The following is a 16,688-nucleotide window of genomic DNA, read 5'->3' as shown; positions in this document are numbered from 1 at the left end:
CCAATTATCCCTTCCTACGTCTTTGTCTAATATGATTGCCTGGGGAGGGTTTGGAAAAAGGTGCCAAATCTGTAATCTTCAGAACCTAGTGCGTGCGTCTAGTTTATTCAGGTGTAGTAAAATGTATGTTCTTTGTTCAGTGAATTTACTTTGTATGTTAGTTTTAAGTTTGATAATTATACTCTTATTAGTGTTTTATTTAAATAGTTATTCACTTTTGATTAATATTGATTTAAGAGATTTTATGATAGATTGAAATTGAATATATTGCGGTTGAATTGCAGTCTTTATTTCACATGACGTTAAATCTCAGTGCTTAACTTAATTGTTAGCGTGTAAGAATACTGTTCAGGTGGGTGCTAGCATGGTTCCTAGCGCCTGTTGCATTTTTAAAAGAATATTATTTCAGCGTCTCAAATCAATTTTCTTAACTGTAGGAATGATTAAATGTTTGGTAAATGGCGTTATATTAATTTAAGTTACAAGTTTAAAGGTTAAGCAGCAGAGAGACTGAGCCCAGGACATTTTCCGACAAACAGAACCATCTATCGAAAACAGTCTTGATAGATGGGTCTTATTTCACAAAATAAACCCTCTATTCAGAAAAATAAGATAAATAACTCTTCTCTGCTGACCAAGAGAAGTGATTTCAACAAAAATAACTAACTATAAAAAATACTTCTCTCTGCTGCTAATCATGTAAATATTTTAGGATTTCTAGTTAAAAATTGTATCTAACCCAACTCGATACCGTGTACGAGGATCATGTAAATTTATTGTTACAAATCTGTGTGGTTTTGCCTGAGCATGACTAAAGAAATTTCTGAATTTATTGATGTCCATGTCACCGCTACACCAAGTCCGATGAATATTTTGTAACGTATGTGCGACAACGCCGTTAAATACCGCAAGAATGTTACAGTTATCTCTGATCACTTTCAGAATTTGTGTATACCGTTGAGTTACATAAATCACATCAACGTTTTTGTGCCTGCCACGTGAAAATATCCTGGCAGGATTTGATTGTTTGTCCAACATGATATCATCGTACACGACTAAATTATTAATACTCCCATCAATATCATCGATACTCGGTGCTTCATTGAGATCAGTTATAAAATCAATAACATCTTCGTGAAAATCACTTTGATTTTCCATTATCGATTTTGCACTTTCGTTAAAATCTTTTAACACCTGATAACATCGCTGATTGTCCACAGACGGGGCTATCAAATATAATTGATCCCACTTCATCCACTTCATTATTAAATTAAGTAACAACTGTGTCTTACCCGACCCAGATGGACCTATGATAATCATTCGGATTGAATTTGGTAGCACTGAGTTATGTTTGACTGGCTCTCATCGCTTTGACGCAGAAAAGTCAGTGATCTCCATTTGATATATCATAAAATAAATATGAATTTATATTGTGTGAAATGTCGAGCACATACCCCAACTGGGGATACAACAACAATTACAACACAAAATAACCGACAAGCGCTTACAGGCAAGTGTGAACGATGTGGCACAAAAATGTTTAGATTTATTAAAAAAAAAGGAGGTGATATCACAGCCAAGTTAGGAAAATTACCAGGAGCTCCGTGGGCTAAATATCCAGGAGAAAAACATCTTCCAGGCTATAATTACTGTGGTCCAGGAACCCGACTTGATATCAGACTTGATGCTTAGGATCAGCCAAAACCAGGTGAGTATCCGATAAACGCTATTGATAGCGCGTGCCATGCTCATGATGTAGCTTACCGAAGCAAGGATTTGCAACAGCGCCATCTCGAGGATGTGAAATTAATTCACGCGTTAAATGCCATCCCTGATAAATCTTTCAAGGAACGGTTAGCATCCTGGTTGATAAAAACTGCAATGAAATCTAAGCTTGTATTAGGCGCTGGGTAATTAATAGAAATGCAAGCATTTCCAATGGAGTCGATTTATTATTCCCCAAGCGGATACTGGAGAGGTAACGCAGCAATTAGTAAACTCGCTGAAGCAGCAAAAGTTACAAAAGTTGCTGCTAAAAATTGGTTATCCCGACAGGCAATATGGCAAGTTTATCTACCGCGCCCTAAACAAATTCGCTTTGCACATTTCGATGTTAGTGTACCAAATGAGGTTCATCAGGCTGATATATTATTTCTGCCACATGATACTATCCGAAGACGTACATACAAGTACGCGTTAACTGTAGTTGATGTTGCAAGTAGATACAAAGATGCTGAACCGTTAACGACTAAAACAGCATCTGAGGTTGCTTCTGCGTTTAAACGAATTTATCAACGTGGTCTACGTTGGCCAAATTTATTACAAGTTGATCCTGGCAAAGAATTTCAAGGTGCAGTATCATCGTTGATGAAGCAACATAACGTCACCATCAGACGAGGACATACTGAAATTCACCGTGATCAGGCAATTGTTGAGCGATTCAATCGAACACTTGCTGAGCGGTTATTTGGATATCAATACGCGAAGGAATTTATTCAGGATACGAGATCGCGCGAATGGGTTGCAAGATTACCAAGTGTGATAACTGCACTAAATAATGAAATAACTCGAAACAACCAACATGAAACCTTCCATCGCGATCACGAAAAAAAATATACCACTACAACGAAAGAAAGAAAAACAGCAAATACTGGGTAATGTTACTGTAAGATATTTATATGAACCAGGTGAACTTGAAGGTGATAAACGAAGAGTGACTGATCCCATTTGGAGTGTTACCACACATAAGATATCCACCGTGACAAGATCCACTGGCAGACCAGCAATCTACAGGTTGGATTCAACTGCTCCTCAACGCGGATTCACCCGTGAGCAACTTCAGGTAATTCCCGAGGACACACAATTGCCGCCAAAATCACTGAAGTGACTTAACTAGCGCTGGCACCCCGACGTCGATTACACTCAAGACAGGTCAACATGACATTATCACGTGTATGACCACGACTGTTATATTTTCTGTCTGCGGTAAATTGTCTTGAATTTTTATTCGAATACTGCCATAGCATTATGCAATTACAGCTCGCACAGTGATTATTCTGTTGTTGTTTCAAGGCGTTAATAAATTCAACATCAAGATCAAAATCGCGATTATTTTTTTTGTCACTCTGTTTGTAACCGGCGAGTTTTTTTTTCTTATTACATCACCATCGCTGTTGTTTTCATTATTAATTTTATCAGCGTTTGATTCATTCAAGACAATCCTTCGCAGTTGAGATATTCTTCTGACTCTGGACACAGCCAAGTAGACTAAATTTGACCATTCGATTCGATCATCAATGATCCAGACAGTTGTATCAGAGATAGTCAGTCCTTGAGAACAATGAATGGTCATTGCGTATCCTAGCGTCCACGGGGATTTATTCATCGCTAGTGCATCCTCGGCAGCATCGATGTCAACTAACACAATATCATTCAATACTAAATTATGTTTCTCTGTCTTTCCTGGAATATCAACATCTATATTTTGTAACCGCATATCAGCTGGTCTATAACATAACGGCGTTGGCAGCATTGGAAACTGTTCTTGTTGTAACTGAAATAGCTGTTGTTGAAGTGTGTCTCTGACTATCTTTCTACTTGCCACTATCAAATCGTCTGGTTTCCACACTCGTAAAAGTCACTCATCGAAGTTTCAGGAATCATCTTGCGCATGATTTCACATTGAATTTTATTCGTTTGTAGCCTGATTAATGTTTTAAATTCTTTCAACGTTGCATCAAGTGTTCGGTAATCATCAGACACTTCTTCGTAATAATCAACATAATTCCTCAGCCAATCATTAGGAGATGCGCCGACAAACGGAGGTGGTTGACCGTGATCGCCGCACATAATCACTGCAGTATTTTTCGTTAACAGCCAATCAAGAAATGTTTTTAACGTTTCCAGTGGCACCGTACATATCTCATCCCAAATTATTATATCATTGATATATTTTGTTCCCATTTGATCTGACGTCCACACACCGCTGCTATATTTGAAAAAGCTGTGATAAGTACAAGAATTGACTCCTCGTTGTTTCATCTCCCTGGCGAGTCTGTGTGTAGGTGTTAGCACAATCATATCCGATTTTCCAAATAATTCAATCGCTCGAGTTGTTTTACCAGACCCTCCTGGCCCGTTCAAATAAACAGTTTTATGTCTGGTGATTGGATCATCCACAGACGGTGCGGAATATATTTCTGGCATTGTTGATTTACAATAATCGTCCTCGATTGCAACATCAGCGGATTTACAATACTCGTGCAGCATCTCCGCTTTTATTCTCCACGAACTCCATTCATCTCCGCCGCAGAATTTCATTATATCGGTCAGTGATTCTGAATATTTCTTGTCGATATAAAATGAATCCGTGGCAACTCTTACTGCCATACCAGTATGGTATGGGTCAGGAAATCGATTTACCATCGATAACAAATTTATAGAAACATAAGCCAGCATTGAAGATCTCAAATGTGTGTATTGAGGCGATTCTCCGTCGATATAACTTACAATTGTGCCCAACTTTTTCCCGTCGGACAAGAACACATCCTCCCTGTTACAAAATATGTCTCTGGCAACCGCGTCGGCGATTGAATAATCCAATTCAGCTTCATCGATAATCAACCGCGAGTGATGCATTTTATGATCAAATGCTGCACCCTGAGTAAATTTACCGATTATTCTTCGTCCAAGATCTTTCGCTGTACTTTCACTGTTTTTGAGTTTAATCTTGAGAATTTCAGGAGCTCCTTCGCGGATAGCATCAAGAGGAGTTTCTGGATGTGCTTGTGTCCATTCTTCGATAACTTCTTCGAGAGTTACACGTTCTGGTGTTGGTAACCAAACTGATGTCTGCGGTCGATAACATATGATTGCTTCACTGACGGTCAACGATACCAGCATGCCGCTGTCAAGCATATATCGCAATAACACTATTGGTACCCAGCGTTTTTCGACGAAGTGTCTGCCAAACCAAACATAACTGATCGGATGAAGTCCCGTGGCAAATACAAACGAAGTCACACGAGCAAATCCTGTCAGGTCAGCGTCGGGTAAACTGCCGTTTATGGCGACTCGTGTCATCGAGTTCGTGGGGTGTCCGAATCGCTTAAAGTATTCGCGGCACTCGCCGTTCCCGAGAAAGCTTCCTGGGTAGCAAGCAATCATATCCACGGAAATCATATCCCGGTAGTCATATCGGGTATTCCACAACCTGCCATGACCATACTCGACACAACTTAACTGTATATCTGAAAGAAACTGACTTCGGGTTGGTCTCCACGAATTTCTTTCTCTGGCGGCGTGAGCGGCAACACTTGGAACTGTAAAACAATTAACCAATAACTGCTCATCGCTAGCATTTCTCACATATTGTTCTGTTAGCTTTTTCATTTCCTGGTGCAACGATTCCGTTCTGTATAATTCTCCGTTCGGTCTCACAAATTGATCATAGTCGCCATCTTCAGAGCTCCTAAATAACCACACTGACACAGGGTCGGTTTTACTCAGCGCGTAAATAACCTCGTATATGTTTCCGCGATAAAATTTGACAACACGATCTCGTGGGAATATTGTAACCGCATCAATCCAGGCATGATAGTTATGATCAATAATTTCAATTGGTGTTCCAGACTTTTTATAATGGTTCGAACTGTATAATATTTCTCCGGTTAGTGTTTTTACTGTTATTGAGTATTCTAATTTACTTGATAGCACAGCAACATCATTTATTGTTGCCCCGGTATCTTTAACCGATTCAGTCCACGCTGTTATTTTTTTTACGTCGCAGGTCGGTTAAACCAATCCCTCGTTTTGCGTTTTTAAAATGTTCCATTACTCGCTCGGCTACACAATTCAACACCGTCGAAGTTTTCATCGGGGTGAGTTTATCAATTTTTGTTTTTTTTACCGGATATATTCCATAAATGACTGCGGTTACAGGATACGATCGAGCGTAATATGGTATATCAATTCCGGTCAGCATTCCTTGTTTGGAATTGCTACTTAACAGAATTGTCTTTCCGTTAGCAAGAATAGGGTCAAGTTTGTCACGGATAATCCACTCATCGGAATCTACTTTCACGATAAATTTTATTCTGAAAATATATTTCTGTTTACGTTGATGAAAATCAATATAATCAATAATTGTTTATGCTCGGGCATCAGTCATTGTGGCATCGATGATGACCTCATCACCGAAGAAGAGTTCGGCAATGATATTGACCTTGTTAATATCGCGGATAATTTTAAATGACGACCATACATGAGAGGCTCCGTCGTCGCGAAATTCTTTTTTACCCTTGTTGATAATATTAAACAGATCAGTTAGATGCCGTCGTCGTGGATCCGGGTTTAGCCTGTCAAGATCGAATCTCCCGGCGCCAACTGCGGATAATTTCGAAAACACTGTCATATTATATTTAAGACAAATATTTAAATAAGAAATATTATATATACAAATGAATAATTGCAAGTGGTTAAAAGTTGGATCCGTAACAGTCTGTGGTAAGTCCTGTAGGAAGTAATTCTGCGGCGAACATATACAAAGCATCAAACGAGGAAGCACAGGACCCATACCCTGCCTGCGATGTGGTATTGGTGTCAGGGGTAAAACACAATTATGTGCGGGGTGCGGGGGAAAACGATACCGTGAACTCAAGCGACATTACAATAAAAAAATAACGGAGACGCGCTAAAATCCGAGAGTGATTATATAACTAAGTTTTCAGACAAATTATAAATTAGACAAATATATTATTATATAATGAGCCAAGAATTTGTCCCACATCCCACAATCAAGAATTACGAAGCATCTCGAGAGGGAATAGTCAGAAATATCAGATTGAAAAAAACAGTTGGTGTTGTTAATAATGCTGGTTATTTAATACTTGTTGTTGGAAAGAAATGTTATCTTATTCACAGGATCGTGTACGAGTGTTCCCGCGGAGAGATCAAAAAAGGTCTTGTAATTGATCACATTGACGGTAATAAACTTAATAATAATTTATCTAATTTAAGAGCTGTGACACAAAGCCAGAATTGTAGGGCTGGTAATACTGGCCGTAACAATAAAAGAGCCAGGAGAGTTACATCCATAAATGTAGATACAAATGAAGAAATAACATTTCAATCGACATATGCAGCTGGCAAGTATTTTGGTATTCACAGATTCTCAATACACTCCGTGGCGAAAAATATAACCAAATCCGCGTTGTCAAAAGACAATCAAAAAATTATTTTTCGTTATCACTAAAATTCTTTAGAATTTCAAATACTACTGTACAAGCTTGCTAAAATGCAGTGTTAACTCAGTTGATAAGAGAGAGATGTGATGTTTTTTTATTTTAAATATATAAAAATATATATAAATATGAATCGAGAAAATATCAACAATGTGATTGATGCTATTAAAAAATTAGAAAAACAAGGATTTAAAATATTACTAAATGTTGAAACTATTCTGATTTTGAATCATTATATGAAGCTAAATGTGTAGGGCATTATATTCTTCCTGCTCAATATCGATTTATAAAGATGATTCAAAATAATTTGTATAAATCACTGGCCAGCGCAGCGGAGGCACAAATAAATGAATTTGTTCCACTGTCTCGTGCAATCGAAAAGATCAGGCTGGCACTGGCAGCTGAGTATGAAACAAAGAAGATAATTAATAATCGGGTCAGAAAATTGAAACAGTGTATGTCCCTTGACAGCGTCAAAGATGAAAATCCAGAGAATTTAGAAAGCAATGAAAGCTTCGTCACGGATGACGAAGTCAGTCACGAAAATCCTTTAGGATTTTCAGAAGTAAATACTTCACCTTGATTGCATTTTACTTGGAAGTGAAATCCTTGACAGCGTCAAGGAAGTAAAAAAAAAGTAATATTTTTTTTACCGTCCAAATTATGCAATTGTCTGATTTCGTTGGTTTTCATAGCAAAAATACCAGCGAAAATTGTCAGTGAAAAAAATTATATCATAGTAAAATTCTGCAACTGTCCACAGTTGTTGATTTTCATAGCAAAATACCCCACTAAATTTGTGATTTTGGTCGGTTTTGTTAAATTTTTCGTGGAAATACCCCACAAAATTTGTGACTTTGGTCTGTTTTGTTAAATTTTTCGTGGAAATACCCCACACAATTTGTGACTTTGCTCTGTTTTTTTTAAATTTTTCGTGGAAATACCCCACAAAATTTGTGATTTTGGTCTGTTTTGTTAAATTTTTCGTGGAACTACCCCACAAAATTTGTGATTTTGGTCTGTTTTGTTAATTTTTTCGTGGAAATACCCCACAAAATTCGTGACTTTGGTCTTTTGCAGAAAAAACAGTATAATAAATTTATTGCAACTGTCCTCGTCGTCTGATTTTCTGCGAAAAAAGTAGGAAAATTAATATTATACTAAAATTCTGCAACTGTCCAATTTCGTTGATTTTTATAGAAATTACCATAAAAAAATAAGCACCGTGGACTGTTTTGTTAAATTTTTCGTGGAAATACCCTATCAAAATCAGCACCGTGGACTGTTTTATTAAATTTTTCGTGGAAATACCCCACAAAATTTGTGACTTTGGTCTGTTTTGTTAAATTTTTCGTGGAAATACCGTAAAAAAATCAGCACCGTCAACTGTTTTGTTAATTTTTGCTAGCACATACCCTATCAAAATCAGCACTTTGGAATGTTGCAGAAAAAACAGTATAATAAAATTCTGCAACTGTCCGCGATTGTTGATTTTCATAGCAAAATACCGTTATGAATCAGCGAAATTGTCAGTGGTAAAAAAATATATATAAAGTAAAATATTTTCAAAGGATGGAAATGTCAAAGACATTTTTAGAAATCCTAAAGGATTTTCACTGCAGTATCTTATCAAGATGATCCCGTGAAATGCACCAGTGAACAACATTGAAGATTTGGTCTGCGTCACAAGTAATCATCGTGATATTGTTTTCGCGGAATTGCTTCAGCTGAAATTCTGTCAGTAAAAAATCATCATTGCCGTACTTATCGATGATTATTTTAACATAACCCGGGAAATGATTTCCGGTAAATATTTTTCGGATGAATTCTTCAAGCGCGCGCTTGTCATGTATGAAACATTTCACGTGCTGATACATTTGCTATGTTATTCGCGTTTATTTAATATAATTTATTACGACAGTGCTGTCGCTGATGGTGATGTCTCTGGAAACGCCAACCGGGCTATCATCATCGTCGCTGTCAGTTTAATCCGAAACACTTTGTGTTTCATCGCTGTCAGTGGAAATATCAGAGACATTTTCATCTTCGTCACTAACAATAAAATCATCATCGTCGGAAACACATTGTGTTTCATCTGAAGATGATTCCGAATACTTCTTTGAATTTCTCACGAAGTCCTGACACTTCCTGTAAGACATTATTATAATATGATATTATTAATTGAAAATCCTTGGAGTGTAAAACACTCTACGACTTTACCAGCAAATCAATACTAATAATTTCATTCCTCAGGTCCAAAAGTCTACCCAGTTGGTCAGTGACTTTAAAATTCATCCTTGTCAGCGTTGGATTCAGACACCGCAGAAATGCTGGATTGATTGGCTCTTGTACAATCAAAAATCCAGGTGGTTCTTTAGGAGTAAATGAGTATAATATAAACCCTTGCTGGGCTTGATTCGACGTTGTTGTGTCTATGTTGTAACTGCCGTGGATTGCATCACACACAAGATTGACCGTGACGACATCAGTGATATTTACGATGCCCGGAGAAATATGTCAGCCATCACCGCTGGTGGAATTATCGTGTCTGAGGATAATTGGCTGTGGCAGTATTCGCTTGTGCTGTTCAAGTATGTCATCGAAATACTCATTGACGATATCAGTGACGTATCTTCGTAAGATGACCGGGGAAACGTATCCTGGTAATTTATAATTCGGTAGCTCAGCTTCCTTCAGCGAGAACTTATCGAGAAATCGTCGTTTATTATCGGGTTTACTGTCATTTGTTGCCTGAATTATTCGCTGGTTAATATATTCCATATCCGCGGCAAGCTGATTTAATATCTCAATTTGTTTGATGATTTCGCTGCGTGAACCCGTTACGTCGGAAAGATATTCTTGGAAGCGTTGCCGTAGCTGCACTAGATGTGTTTTATGTAATTTATTATTAATTTTAAAATATTCAGTAATTTCGCTCAGGCGAACGTGAAATATATAATATCCCACACTTGGACGGGGTGGGTAGCCACCGAACCGCCACTCAATATCGCTGTCATCTTTGTAGGGGGAAATCTCGCCATCAAACGCTGCTATTTTCACATGATCCAGATGTTGTTTGTATAACGGGGTAATTCCGTGATATGACTGCGCGTCAGTGATATAATCAGACTTTTCGGGTGCTGGTGGTGTCGGTGGAGCGACTTCAGGCCATCCTAATACTGTTCTGATTGAACTGTTATAGATATCTATGGCGTAACCCGGTGTAGCGACTTCGATGATCGTTGACAACGTTGGTTCGTGTGCGATTATATTGATCAAGATGCTCCAGCGAGAAGTAATAGATTGGATAATGAGAGATAAAATCCAATTGTGATATTTGCAAACCAGTGTCGATATTTAGATCGCGCGCTAGATATTTTGTCAATCGTTGATATGCACGTGCAACATGATTGTTATCAAAATTTAGCATTATGTTATCGGATGGTTCTTGATGTCCGTTTATTTTCGTCAGTGACACCAAATTTGTCAAAGATCATATGCGAACATGTTTGATTACCCACTCGTGCAATATCCTGAAGAGCAATGAAAATATGTCGCGGCGCGGAAACCCCTTGCTGTGTTGCTATATTCCACGTGAATAAACCATTGATGGTACTTTGAATAATATCTGTGGTTGTTGTAAGCCACGATAGCAGCGTTTTACCACCTTGATCCATAAAAGAAAGCAGTCGTTGTTCTTCGGCAATTGCAGGAGTCATTACCGGCATCCACAGTGATAGTTTTGTTATTAATACTTTACCAGCGTCACCAGCACCAGCACCATCTTCTCGCCATATCGCATCATTGTCGTCGGCTTTTCTAACAAGTACAACGGTATGTTTTGCTCCGAAAATTACCTTTCTGACATCTCGGCAAAATCCAAAGGTATGCGACAGCGGAATCGCACAAGAAAGTTTTCTACTCTCATCCTTCAACATTGATTTACGCAAAGCGAAACCTAAATTGTAATTTTCATTTAGCCCTGTTACTGCAGGTGTTTCCGCAGTACCAGCTGCGTTTCTCACATCACCTATAATCATAGAATTTGGTTCAGGACTATTAGAATTATCCTTGGCAAACATCATTGATGGACCAGCTGATCTTGTATAATCATCAGAATATCTTGCTAGACCAATTATTGTTGTAGCAACATCGACATCCTTCTGAATCGTTTCAATATTTTTCCATCAATCATGTAAATAGCACTATCAAACAAGGCCATAATTCCGTTATTGACAAAACCGACTTTAAATTCATCCGCGTAGTCTGTGTTGTCTGCTTTTTTAATTTCACCTTCTATTTCAATAAATGCTTCAGCGGGCATGAAATATCTGCTGGTATCCTGAACCTGAAGTTCAATTCGTCTTCGTTTATTTGGTTCTCGTGCGTCATAAGACTAATACTGATAATCACGCATTGATTCATTTTTAAGAACCGGTTCGTCTATGTCGAATGCTGGGTCGGATTCCCGTTTAAACATTTTATTATAGAAGTTATCGTCTAAAATGAAGACCACTCCCCGCCACCAAACTTGTGTTTATTTGTTCAGGTTTTTTTATCAGCGCTGTTATTTTTTGATTTGCGGCTTCATTTATTACTTTACTGACATTTGCTGGCATGTCTGCGGTGGCTGGTAATTTTACCGGTGGAGGTTTTCTGCGTATCAGTCGTGCTAGTCTATCCTTGATTGCCGTGAATGCTTTACCGGCAGCGCTACCAGCAGCGCCAATAGCTTTATCTTTAATAACATCAATGGCTTTCATCGATAATTGTTTTGCGATCGGTATTGCTTTAGGTGCCATTCTCGCAAATGAACCCTGAACAACATCGCCTAATCCGTTTCCATAAGACATTTTGTATACAGGTACTCATGAATTTACAACCCTGACCATGACTGGTCTACGATGAGAATTGTGTACTATCATTTATTTAATTGTTATTTCTCTAATCGCTGTCGACGAGTTCATCAATAAGTTCCCGATAGATGTGAGTATCCATGATACTGCCGCAAAATAGTCGCTGACACATATCAGCTGCTTCATTAATTATTTCTGGTGAGTTATTTCCAGCTCGTTTTCCTCCGATGAGAACTTCTAGCCGTGATGCATCATTGATGATATTATCAGGGCAAACAGCTAGACCAGATCCGGTTTTTGGTTGTTGTCTTACAATTCTTGGGGGTAAAACATCTTGCGGTAGACTTTCAGGAGATGTTGTTAAACCAATTATCGGCGACCTAGTTGGCTCGGATTTTTGATGACGTGGACTTTGTTCAGATGCAACCTCATATTCACCTAATGGGACTAGGTCAGTATCTATTATCCTCCGCCGTTGTTGTTGTAAAGGTGTAGAAGGTTTCTGCTGGGAGGATTCTAGTTGTTTTACCTGTTCGTTATAAACTCTTTTTACTTCTTCAAGGAGACCTCTGTATTCTAAATCATCGTCTCTGGCTTGTTTTTTGTTTTTATATATACGATATATCCATTTAATAAAATTATCATCATTCATGTTTTCAAAACCGGGTTTTAAGATACTAGATTTATTAAACATACCAATTAATATTTTTCTGGGCAATTCTTCTCTTGTAGTATTTTTAATATCTTCAGCAAAACCCTCCCTAAATTTTGCAATCAGTCCAATATTTTCCTTTATTGGTTTGGACGCGAGTTCAGTACGAATTTGCCCAATACCTTCAAGTATTTCTTCGCCGACGGGTGGAGGTTGAGCTGCAGCTATATCAGTTGGAAGATCACTTAAAATCTTTTTTGTTTGTTTGGTTCTTCTAGCAATCTTTTCAGTTTGCTCAGCGGTTTGTTTTAACACTGGAAGAATACCCTTTTTATCTCCCAATAAAGCTTCTTTGGTGACCACCGCAGCTTTTTCAGTAGCTGTTGTAACGGGTTTAAATAATTCTTCTGCACCTGTTGCAAATTCAACTTGTGCAAGCTGTCTCGCTTGTAATTTTTGTCTGACACTATCACGAACAGGAAGAAATTTTTTCATTGCTTCTAGTCGCTCTCGAGCTAGTTTAGCAGAATGTGCTTTTCCAATGTTGGCCATTATTGTTAACTTAAATTTTTAACTAGAAATCCTAAAATATTTACATGATTAGCAGCAGAGAGACTGAGCCCTCAATTGTTTCGTCGACCGTCCCATCGTCAAGAAGTATTTTTTATAGTTAGTTATTTTTGTTGAAATAACTTCTCTTGGTCAGCAGAGAAGAGTTATTTATCATATTTTTCTGAATAGAGGATTTATTTTGTGAAATAAGACCCATCTATCAAGAGTGTTTTCGATAGATGGTTCTGTTTGTCGGAAAATGTCCTGGGCTCAGACTCTCTGCTGCTGGTTAAATAGATGATGGTTTAGAATAATTATAGGTTAACTTAGTAGATTTGATGTAGAGTTAATAAAAATGTGAAAAATGGCACAGAATAATGGTACCCGAAGGTTTAATAAAAACTTACTATTCCCCTTTTGATTAATCTATGATTACCTTTGTTAGGTGGTATTAAATGGCGGCGAGGCTGGCTGGTAGGCTGTGGGGCTGGTTGTGTACACTGCCGGGTGGACTGGCCCTGCTGGTAATGGTGGCTTTCTTTGAATTTTGCTTTCAGAAGAAGAAACAAAATTCCCTGTGGCAAACTTTCCAACAAGAGGAATTATGCAGAAATGTGTTTCTATCACCCAGTTCTTGAACTATCAACATACAGTCAAACCCATTAGACAATTTGTTTTAACTTTACTGTTCCATTTGTTTTGCCTGTATCATCCAATTTATGTAAACTGATACAACTGTGCAAAGGCTATCTAAATGTCTGCACATGTATAATTTTAGTCCATTACTTTATACATATGAGCATTTGCTCAAAGGTTATTCTCTGCATTCACGGGGACCGACATAACTACTCTTAGTGAGTGAGAGTTGCGAATACGACCCAGTTACTTTAAATAGAAGATTTCGACCTGACCGTAAACAGCGACCACATGATGGTCATTCACAGCAATGAATGTAGTATCTAATAGGTTTTTTTCCACGAAGGTAGTGCTATGAAAATCCACTCAAAATGGCTGATAATTACGGCAGGCATCGAAAGGCGCTTCCATGAGAATGGTGTAGAGGCGTCAAAAAGCGCTTGTATGAGAATGGAGTAGAGCCATCCAAAGGCACTTGCATTGGAAAACAAATTATTAATTTTTTTGGGAGGGGGATATACCAAAAACGCATAATCCGAGCAGATACACGTAAGGCGTAATTTAGTGTAAAAAAGTGTAATGGTTGGCATGTATGCACTAATGTGTGAGCTTCATGTGATTGGTGAAATTGTCCAAAACTTTTGCATAAATATGTTTTTGTGGCCGGCAGTCTACAAACAATTTCTTGTCAGTCAGGATTGTTTACCACGGTCAACAGTTTGAAGACCAGGGAGTAACCAGTCGACAAAAGTTGCACAATAATACCAGTACTGGTCATTGAAGATGACAAACCTAATTAAGCAACACCTTTTTATATGCTTGCAGCCCATTATTAAAAGATCGCGAAATTTATAGTTGACTTTGGTGACTAAACATTTGTAATTCTTTCAGTCATGATAGTCATTACTGAATAAAACCAAGACAAATTGGAATGTTTGCTGACTTGAAGGACTGCAAAGGAAAGGACATATTCAATTATTTTAACCTGGACAGCTTTGTCCTATTTTGCAATGTGAATATAGATGGATAGATAGAAAGATAGATGGATAGATGCTAATATTTAGTGAAAAGAATACAACTGTTTATCAGTGCTTGGGCAAATTGTTTTGGGATTTGCTTTACTCGAGCAATTTGTATGGCAGAAACAGTTTATTAGACAAAATATAGATTTGTAATTAGAGAGGGAGTGGTAAGTATGACAATACGGTATATTTTACCATGTACAATAATGGGTACGAATTGGCCATCACCTTGGGTATGAAATGACCATCACCTTGGGTATGAAATGACCAATTTCTACTGGGTATGACACGACCAGTTTCTACGGGGTATGAAACAGCTTGAGTACAGATTGACCATAAGCCTATTGGATATCATGTGTTAATTTGTTCACCTGACATGATGGAAATATGATCACTGCCACCACCACAGAGATTCATATTGTTGCTTACAAGTTAAATATCAGTCATCCGTGTACTATATTATATTACACAGTACACATACGATTTACAAATTAGAAGCAATTATATGAGCCCTGTGGTTGTGACAGCCGATATGAATTTATTTTTATTTTATAGATTAAATCAAGTTGAGATGTAGCAATAATCCATTAAGCAACATACGGTTTGGAATTGTAGTTTCTGAAATTACTGAAAGTAATTAAGGTTCAAGCAAACTTTTTAAACTTTTTACTTGAACAAAATGTTTACAATTGTTGCTTCAGGCATGAATCTCATTTTTAGACTTTTTTTCCAGCATGACAAGATCAAGACATGGTATATATGTATAACCTGTCAAAAGTAACCACCCTTGGGAAAATGCAATATTGGCCTTATTACACAGGTGACCTCTATACAGAGGTTTATCTCATATTATTCTTACACTATCAACAAAATTGTTTAATGTGCATTATTCATTCATAAACTATGTAAACAGTATGTTCTTATATGCCAAATTAAGCAGACAAACAAAAAGGCCATAAGAGTGATTTCTAATGCCACACCATGTGATTTAAATAATAAGATAAAGTACATGAGTGCATAAGCATGAAATAAATGTTTTGCACATTGATTCACATGGATTTTCTTTATGAAAACAATGATTTCCTTGTAAAGCAAAAGTTCAGTTTAATTGCACTGTTCAGTCTCAGTAGTAATAAATACACATTGATTCAAGTGAGTTTTCTTTATGAAAACAATCATTTCCTGGTAAAGAAAATGTTCTGTTTAATTGCACTGATCAGTGTCAGTAACATATTGGCAGAGTGGTCAGTAGCACCAGACTTTACTGATCATTGCCATCTCAGCTCTGTCTGGGTGGGTTTAAGTGAGAATGCTGCCAGCAATTTATGATAGTTCTTCTTCCACCATCAATAATGGCATCCTATATAGCCTATCTTGCAGAGAAATGTTGTTAAGCCACAAAAACAACCAACCAACTCACAGTGACTGCCTAATGCAGTGAGAAACCATTATTAAGTGATGTAAATCCTGAGGTCTGACTGCTGAAACCAGGTGACCATTATATATGTGACATTTTTGAAGGAAGTTAGAATGAGGCAAATTAGTACATCCTGATATCTGACTGTAAACAGCAGGTGACCATCATATATGTGACATTTATGAAGGAAATTAGAATGGGGCAAATTAGTACATCCTTTGAGACCAGGTGATATATTAAAGTAAATATTTGGACAGTATATATATATATATATATATATATATATATATATATATATATATATATATATAT

At 37.5% G+C, this 16,688-nt stretch overlaps 1 protein-coding gene across 1 annotated transcript in view; it reads left to right on the top strand.

Annotated features, from left to right (window-relative positions):
- The window catches only part of LOC149789638 (uncharacterized), a 138,029-nt gene that overhangs the window by 114,520 nt on the left and 6,821 nt on the right, over positions 1-16,688 (top strand). The gene's annotated exons all lie outside the window — the stretch shown is intronic.

The sequence above is a fragment of the Sinohyriopsis cumingii genome, chromosome 10 (assembly GCF_028554795.1).
Source record: "Sinohyriopsis cumingii isolate HCF-2022 chromosome 10, ASM2855479v2, whole genome shotgun sequence".
Classification (NCBI taxonomy): domain Eukaryota; kingdom Metazoa; phylum Mollusca; class Bivalvia; order Unionida; family Unionidae; genus Sinohyriopsis; species Sinohyriopsis cumingii.
The sequence above is the reverse complement of the archived record's forward strand: the minus strand, read 5'-3'. Positions and strand labels throughout refer to the sequence as shown.